The sequence below is a fragment of the Tachyglossus aculeatus genome, chromosome 2, assembly GCF_015852505.1.
Source record: "Tachyglossus aculeatus isolate mTacAcu1 chromosome 2, mTacAcu1.pri, whole genome shotgun sequence".
Classification (NCBI taxonomy): Eukaryota; Metazoa; Chordata; class Mammalia; order Monotremata; family Tachyglossidae; genus Tachyglossus; species Tachyglossus aculeatus.
In genome coordinates, this window is record NC_052067.1 from 173,082,626 (window position 1) to 173,091,559 (window position 8,934).

Sequence of the window (8,934 nt, forward strand, 5' to 3'; positions counted from 1 at the left end):
ATTGAAACTGTGAGCCCCACATGGGACAGGGCCTGGGTCCAACCTGAGTTGCTTGCAGCCACGCCGGGTTTAGTACAGTACCTGGCACATAGTAAGCCCTTTACAAACACCATAATTATTATTGTTATCCATCAAGGCTATTTACTGAACGCTTACTGGGTATAGAGATGACTTGGCACTTGTCCACATGTTTTGTTTTGTTGTCTGTCTTCCCCTTCTAGACTGTGAGCCCATTTTTGGGTAGGTACCATCTCTATATGTTGCCAACTTGTGCTTCCCAAGCGCTTAGTACAGTGCTCTGCACACAGATTGATTGATTAGTACAGTAAGTGCTCAATAAATACGATTGAATGAATGAATGAATGAATCAGTGCTATTTTTAAGTGCTTACTATATGCAAAACTATATGAGGGAGAGGTGAATCCATCGATCATTCATTCATTCAATAATATTTATTGAGTGCTTACTATAATAATGATGGCATCAGCGCTTAGAACAATGCTTTGCACATAGTAAGCGTCTAATAAATGCCATCATTATTATCATTATATTTGTTAAGCACTTACTAAGTGCAAAGCACTGTTCTAAGCACTGGGGGGATACAAAGTGATCACAGTGAAGCAGCGTGGCTCAGTGGAAAGAGCACGGGCTTTGGAGTCAGAGGTCATGGGTTCGAATCCCAGCTCCACCAATTGTCAGCTGTGTGACTTTGGGCAAGTCACTTCACTTCTCTATGTCTCAGTTCCCTCATCTGTAAAATGGGGATTAAGACTGTGAGCCCCCTATGGGACACCCTGATCACCTTGCAACCTCCCCAGTGCTTAGAACAGTGCTTTGCACATAGTAAGCACTTAATAAATGCCATTATTGTTATTATTATCAGGTTGTCCCACGTGGGGCTCACAGTCTTAATCCCCATTTTACAGATGAGGTAACTGGCTCAGAGAAGTTAAGTGACTTGCCGAAGGTCACACAGCAGACATGTGGCGGAGTCGGGATTAGAACCCATGACCTCTGACTCCCAAGCCCGTGCTTTTTCCAGTGAGCCATGCTGCTTCTCTTACTACATGGAGAGTACTGTACTAAATGCTTGGGAGAGTACAATAGAACAATAATAAGAAGAAAAATTATGGTATTTATTAAGCTTTCTGCCAGGCACCATACTAAACTCTAGATGGATTAAGCAAATGGGGTTGGACACAGACCCTGTCCCACTTTGAGCTCAGTCTCAATCCCAATTTCCAGATGAGGCAACTGAGGCCCAGAGAAGTGAAGTGATTTGCCCAAGGTCCCACAGCAGACAAGTAGAGGAGCTGGGATTAAAACCCATGACCTTCTGACTCCTAGTCCCAGGCTCTATCCACTATGCCATGCTGCTTCTTTTAGACTGTGACTATCCACTATCTATTCTTTTAGACTGTGAGCCCACTGTTGGGTAGGTGCTGTCTCTATATGTTGCCAACTTGTACTTCCCAAGCGCTCAGTACAGTGCTCTGCACACAGTAAGCGCTCAATAAATATGATTGATTGATTCTTATAATAGGCACATTCCCTGCCCACAATGAGTTGACAATCTAGAGGTGGGGAGACAGATATTAATATAAATAAATCAATGACAGATCTGGACATAAGTGCTGTGGGGCCGGGAGGAGGGAAGGGCAAAGGGAGCGAGTCAGGGCGACGCAGAAGGGAGTGGGAGAAGAGAAAAGCGGGGGATAAATCAGGGAAGGCCTCTTGGAGGAGATGGGCCTTCAATAAGGCTTTGAAGCGCAGGAGTCATTGTCTGTTGGATTTCGGGAGGGAGGACATTCCAGGAAAGAGGCAGGATGTGGGCCTGGGGTCGGCAGCAAGATAGACGAGATGGAGATACAGTGAGAAGGTTGGCATTATTCATTCATTCCTTCATTCATTCAATCGCATTTATTGAGCACTTACTGTGTGCAGAGCACTGTACTAAGCGCTTGGGAAGTACAAGTTGGCAACATACAGAAGAGCGAAATGTAAAGGCTGGGTTACAGTTGGAGAGTCGCTAGGTGAAGTGGCAAGGCGAGGTAGAAGAAGGCAAGATGGAGATGGAGGGACAGTGAGAAGGTTGGCATTATTCATTCATTCATTCATTCAATCGTATGTATTGAGCGCTTACTGTGTGCAATCAATCAATCAATCAATCAATCGTATTTATTGAGCGCTTACTATGTGCAGAGCACTGTACTAAGCGCTTGGGAAGTACAAATTGGCAACACATAGAGACAGTCCCTACCCAACAGTGGGCTCACAGTCTAAAAGGGGGAGACAGAGAACAAAACCAAACATACCAACAAAATAAAATAAATAGGATAGAAATGTACAAGTAAAATAAATAAATAAATAAATAAATAGAGTAATAAATATGTGCAACCATATATACATATATACAGGTGCTGTGGGGAAGGGAAGGAGGTAAGATGGGGGGATGGAGAGGGGGACGAGGGGGAGAGGAGGGAAGGGGCTCAGTCTGGGAAGGCCTCCTGGAGGAGGTGAGCTCTCAGCAGGGCCTTGAAGGGAGGAAGAGAGCTAGCGCGGCGGATGGGCAGAGGGAGGGCATTCCAGACCCGGGGGATGACGTGGGCCGGGGGTCGATGGCGGGACAGGCGAGAACGAGGTACAGTGAGGAGATTAGCGGTGGAGGAGCGGAGGTTGTGGGCTGGGCAGTAGAAGGAGAGCACTGTACTAAGCGCTTGGGAAGTACAAGTTGGCAACATATAGAAGAGCGAAATGTGAAGGCTGGGTTATAGTTGGAGAGTCGCTAGGTGAAGTAGCAAGGCGAGGTAGAAGAAAGCAAGATGGTGGTTGGGTAGGGACTGTCTCTATATGTTGCCAACTTGTACTTCTCAAGCGCTTAGTACAGTGCTCTGCACACAGTAAGCGCTCAATAAATACGATTGATTGATTGGTTGATTGATTAAAGCCGATGGGGAGGAGTTTTTGTTTGCTGCAGAAGTGGATGGTCAACCACCGGAGTCTTTGGAAGAGTGGACAGTCTAGAGAGGGAGACAGACATTGAAATAAATAAATGACAGATGTGGGCATAAGTGCTGTGGAGCTGAGGAAGGGAGGTGAATAAAAGGAGCAATTTATAGATTGAATATGTGGGTTGAGTGAGAGAGAGGAGCCAAGGATAACACCCAGGTTACGGGCTTGTGAGACAAGGGTGGTGAGCCCACTGTTGGGTAGGGACCGTCTCTATATGTTGCCAACTTGTACTTCCCAAGCGCTTAGTACAATGTTCTGCACACAGGAAGCGCTCAGTAAATACGATTGAATGAATGAATGAATGGTGCCATCTACAGTGATGAGAAAGTCAGCAGGAGGACCAGGTTTGGGTGGAAAGATAAGGAGATAAGCTTGACTCAAAAACATTTATTCATTCATTCATTCATTCACTCAATCGTATTTATTGAGCACTTACTGTGTGCAGAGCACTGTCATTCTGTGATTTATACTGTGAATCTTTACAGCCACCCTGCAGTCAGGCCATGGGTTCAAATCCCGGCTCCACCACTTGTCAGCTGTGTGACTTTGGGCAAGTCACTTAACTTCTCTGTGCCTCAGTTACCTCATCTGTAAAATGGGAATTAAGACTGTGAGCCCCCCGTGGGACAACTTGATTTCCTTGTAACCTCCCCAGTGCTTAGAACAGTGCTTTGCACATAGTAAGCGCTTAATAAATGCCATTATAAAAAATAAAATAAAATAAGAGTCAAGGGAAGCCTTACCTGAATTTTCCGTCGAACCAAGAAGAATTCAATTCTGAGACATACAAACTACTCCCGATGACTCAAAGGAGATTTTGGGAAAACGGAACAAGGAATGATCCCTCTGCACTTTGTGAATTTTCATGGGAGAATCAGAAGAGGATTTTTAAGCATTCCCCCCACCACACTTAGGCATATATCTGTAGTGCATTTATTCATATTAATGCCTGTCTTCCTCTCTAGGCTGTAAGCTCGTTCTGGGCAAGGAACATATCCACCAACTCTGTTATACTGTACTCTCCCGAGCGCTTAGTACGGTGCTCGTTGAGGGCAGGGATTGTCGCTCTGTATCGCTGTATTGTACTTTTCAAGCACTTAGCCCATCTTGTACTTCCCAAGTACTTAATACAGTGCTCTGCACACAGTAAGCACTCAATAAATACGATTGATTGATTGATTGCTATGCACACAGTACGTGCTCAATAAATGCATTTGAATGAATGAATGAATGATCTGAACACAGTAAACACTTAATAAATACCACAGATGGATTGATGGATTGGGGGAGATATTCTTTTATATTAATGTCTGTCTCCCCCTCTAGACCTCTAGCATGTTATAGGCAGGGAACATGTCTATAAACTGTATTATATTGGACCCTGTCGGGCACTTAGTACAGTGATAAATAATAATGATAATAATAATAATGGTATCTGTTAAACACTACTATGTGTCAAGCACTGTTCTAAGCCCTAGGGTAGATACAAGGTAATAAGGTTGTCCCACGTGAGGCTCACCGTCTTAATCCCCATTTTACACATGAGGTAACTGAGGCCCAGAGAATAATAATAATAATAACAATAATAATAATGGCATTAGTTTAAGTGCTTATTATGCGCAAGGCACTGTTCTAAGTGCTGGGGAGGATACAAGATGATTAGGTTGTCCCACGTGGGGATCCCAGTCTTAATCCCCATTTTACAGATGAGGTAACTGAGGGTCAGAGAAGTTAAGTGACTTGCCCAAAGTCACACAGCTGACAAGTGGTGGAGCCAGGATTAGAACCCATGACCTCTGACTCCCAAGCCTGGGCTCTTGCCACTAAGCCAAGCTGATCTGCACACAGCAAGCTCTCAGTAAAAAAAGATTGACTGATTGAGGACAAAACTTGCCAAAAAAAGATGAGCTAGCTGGAGAAAAGAGAGGCATGAGTCATTTTCCTTTTGTTTTCCCTAGGTTTTATTATAAAAGCAGGGACACGTCTCTTTGGAATTTACGGTGTCTTCAGGAAAGATGCTTCCATCTTAACTTTTCATCTGGTCTGCCTTCCCCATGAACTCTCCTCCTCTTTGAGTCAGCGCAGTAGAGATTGGAAACAGTCCAGTACAAAAAAAAGTTTCTGTTTGGATTGGAATCTCTGCTTTCTAAGTAGTTACAGAGAGAATGCAAAGTATAGTAGTAGTAGAAGTAGTAATAGTAATAGCAGTAGTAGCTTGTAACAGTGCAGATTAGTGGAAAGAGCCGAGGCCTAGTCGGTTCACTTCTCTGTGCCTCAGTTACCTCATCTGTAGAACGGGAATTCATTCAATCGTATTTATTGAGCACTTACTGTGTGCAGAGCACTGTACTTTTAATACTTGTTTACCCTTCGACTTAAACTGTGAGCTCCTATGTGGGACAGGGTCTGTTTACAGACCTGATTATCTTGTTATCTAATTATTTTCCCAGACTGAGCCCCTTCCTTCCTCTCCCCCTCTCCATTCCCCACGTCTTACCTCCTTCCCTTCCCCACAGCACCTGTATATATGTATATATGTTTGTACATATTTATTACTCTATTTATTTATTTATTTTACTTGTACATATCTATTCTATTTATTTTATTTTGTTAGTATGTTTGGTTTTGTTCTCTGTCTCCCCCTTCTAGACTATGAGCCCACTGTTGGGTAGGGACTGTCTCTATATGTTGCCGACTTGTACTTCCCAAGCGCTTAGTACAGTGCTCTGCACACAGTAAGCACTCAAATACGATTGATTGATTGATTGTATCTTTTCTGGCACTTAGTACTTGAAACACAGTAAGCGCTTTGCAGATACCGCAATTATTTATTGATTGCCCAGTAATAGACACCATGCTAAGCTCCTGGGAAGCCAAAAAAACCTCCCCTGTCCTGAGAGAGTTTATGCTTTAATGATGAGTTTTCATTCTAGTTAGTGAAATTCGATAAAATGTTGGATCTTCTCCCTGATCAGAAAATACTTCTGACTAAATGCCTTGCTCATCTTGCTTGCCTTATGATGTCAAGTCATCTCCAAACCGTAGCGAAGCCGTGGATACATCTTTCCCAGAGCACCCCGCTGTCCATCTGCAATTGTTCTGGTAGTGGATCCAGGGAGTTTTCTTGGGAAAAATCCAGAAGTGGTTTTCCATCGCTGCCTTCCACATAGTCAACTCGATTCTCCACCCTGGACTCTGTCCTGGTCCACTGGTGCCCAGCACGGGGGAGTTTTGGCTTGTAGCAGATGGTCTGACATTCCCTAGTCACTGGCCAAACTGGGAATGGAATGGAATGGACAGGCCTCTGCTTCACTCTTCCTCCCATGGTCGAGACTGGTAGAGGACTGGAAACTCTCTGGATGCCACTCTGAGAGGGAAACCAAAATGACTTGGAAAATAATAATTGTGGTATTTTTTAAGTGCTTACTATGTGCAAAGAATTGTACTGTTGAATGAGAAGCAGCGTGGCTCAGTGGAAAGAGCCCGGGCTTTGGAGTCAGAGGTCATGGGTTCAAATCCCCGCTCCGCCAACTGTCAGCTGTGTGACTTTGGGCAAATCACTTCACTTCTCTGGGCCTCGGTTGCCTCATCTGGAAAATGGGGATTAAGACTGTGAGCCCCCTGTGGGACAACCTGATCGCCTTGTAATCTCCCCGGTGCTTAGAACAGTGCTTTGCACATAGTAAGCGCTTAATAAATGCCATCATTATTACTATTATTATTATTATAGTGGTTTGTTCACTTTAGGTTCTCATTAAGTCCTGTTAGTTGGTATAAAGCTTGCACTAGTAGAAGGAAATTTTGAAGATTTACTGTTTCACTGATTTTATTCCTCTTTTTTTTTAAATGAATTTGGCTGCCTGCACACTTTGGAAGGAATTGGATGACACCCTACTGCCTTTTCTACGCTATCCACAAATCGACAATTTACTGCAATGATGTCTTCATTTCAAACCCAGAATGGAGAAATGGAGAAGAAGTGGAAAATTTTGGTGGAACAAAGAGGGGAGGAAAGGTTGAGGTGGGATGGTCTGTTAGATTGTAAAATCCTCCACTAGATTGCACATGGTAGACTACCAAATGAGTGCTTACTACAGCGCTCTGTACACTGTTAAGTGCTCAAGAAATACGATGGATTGATTGATAAACGATAAGCTCCTTCAGGGCAGGGACCTAAATCTTCCAAGTTTTTAGTACAATTCTCCGATCACAGTAGAATGTAAGCTCCTTAAATGCAGGGACTTTTGTACTGGAAGTTTGTACAGTGTTCTGCACAAGTAAGTGCTCAACACATCCCATTGATCAAGTGATTGACTGATCGAGTTTTGGCCTATTGTGGTATTTTTGGAGCGCTTACTATGTACCAGGCACTGTGCTAAGTGCAGAGGTAGATACAAGTTTTCAGGTTGAACACAGTCTCTGTCCCGCAAGGGGCTCATAGTCTCAATCCCCATTTTACAAATGAGGGAACTGAGGTAAAGAGAAGTAAGTGACTTGTCCAAGGTCACACAGCAGAAAAGTGGCAGAGTCAGGAGACTTTCTGACCCTCTCAGGCCCGTGCTCTAGTCACTCCACCATGCTGAGACTTCACCTCATCTGCTTTGGACTAGAGATGTCGATTTCAGCTCACATTTTCAGGCAGAGAGGGTCGAAAACGTCTCAGACCAATTTCTTTAAAAATATGGATGTCTGTTTTTCTCCCCCATTAAATTACAAAGTCCCTGAAGGCAGGGAATATGCAGGTTACTTCTTCCATACTCTTCCTGAATCAGAGGAAATGTTTTAAAGACAACTTACTGCAATGATGTGATTCTGAACCCCCCAAAAAAGCACCTGCCTCCCCCTTTCTACTTAGACCAGGAGTCCCATGAGGGGCAGGCACTGCGTCCAACCCGATTTGCTTGTATCCACCCCAGCGCTTAGTACAGTTCCTGACACATAGTAAGCACTTAAAAAATACCATAATTATTATTATTATACCCCAGTGCTTGTATGTGCCCCAATGCTTAGAACAGTGCCTCTCCATCCCCCCACCTTACCTCCTTCCCCTCCCCACAGGACCTGTACATGTGTTTGTATGTATTTATTACTCTATTTATTTATTTATTTTATTGGTACATATTTATTCTATTTATTTTATTTTGTTAATATGTTTTGTTTTGTTCTTTGTCTCCCCCTTCTAGACTGTGAGCCCACTGTTGGGTAGGGACCGTCTCTATATGTTGTCAACTTGTACTTCCCAAGTACTTAGTACAGTGCTCTGCACACAGTAAGCGCTCAATAAATACGATTCAATGAATGAATGAATGCTAGACACATAATAGGGCTTTAACAAATACCACCATTCTAGAACAGGATAATAGAGAAGACTCAGAAAAATGGCGACTCCTTGGTTGGAAATTGGAAGTCAATTGCTAAGGTCAAACCAAAATTCCCACTGAATTCAAGAAGGGAGTGTCTTCCTTTGAGCTGAAGTTTTGTAAGGAAAAGGAGATAAAGGAGAAAACAGTAATTAAAGCATTAATCATGGCAAAACGAAAAGGGTTAATTGGATTTTTTATGGCATTTGTTAAGCACTTACTATGTGCCGAACGCTTTTCCTTGTGCTGGGGTAGATACAAACGAATCATGTTGGACACAGTTCCTGCCCCATATCTTCAGCACTTGTGTATATTTGTACATATTTACTACTCTGTTTTACTAATGATGTGTATATAGCTATAATTCTATTTATCTATTTGGATGGTATTGACTATTGCCTACGTGTTTTGTTTTATTGTCTGTCTTCCCCTTCTAGACTGTAAGCCTGTTGTTGGGTAGGGATTGTTTCTGAATTGTATTTTTCAAGCCCTTAGCACAGTGCTCTGCACACAGTAAGCGCTCAATAAATATGATTGACTGAATGAAAGAGTGAAAGGAAAT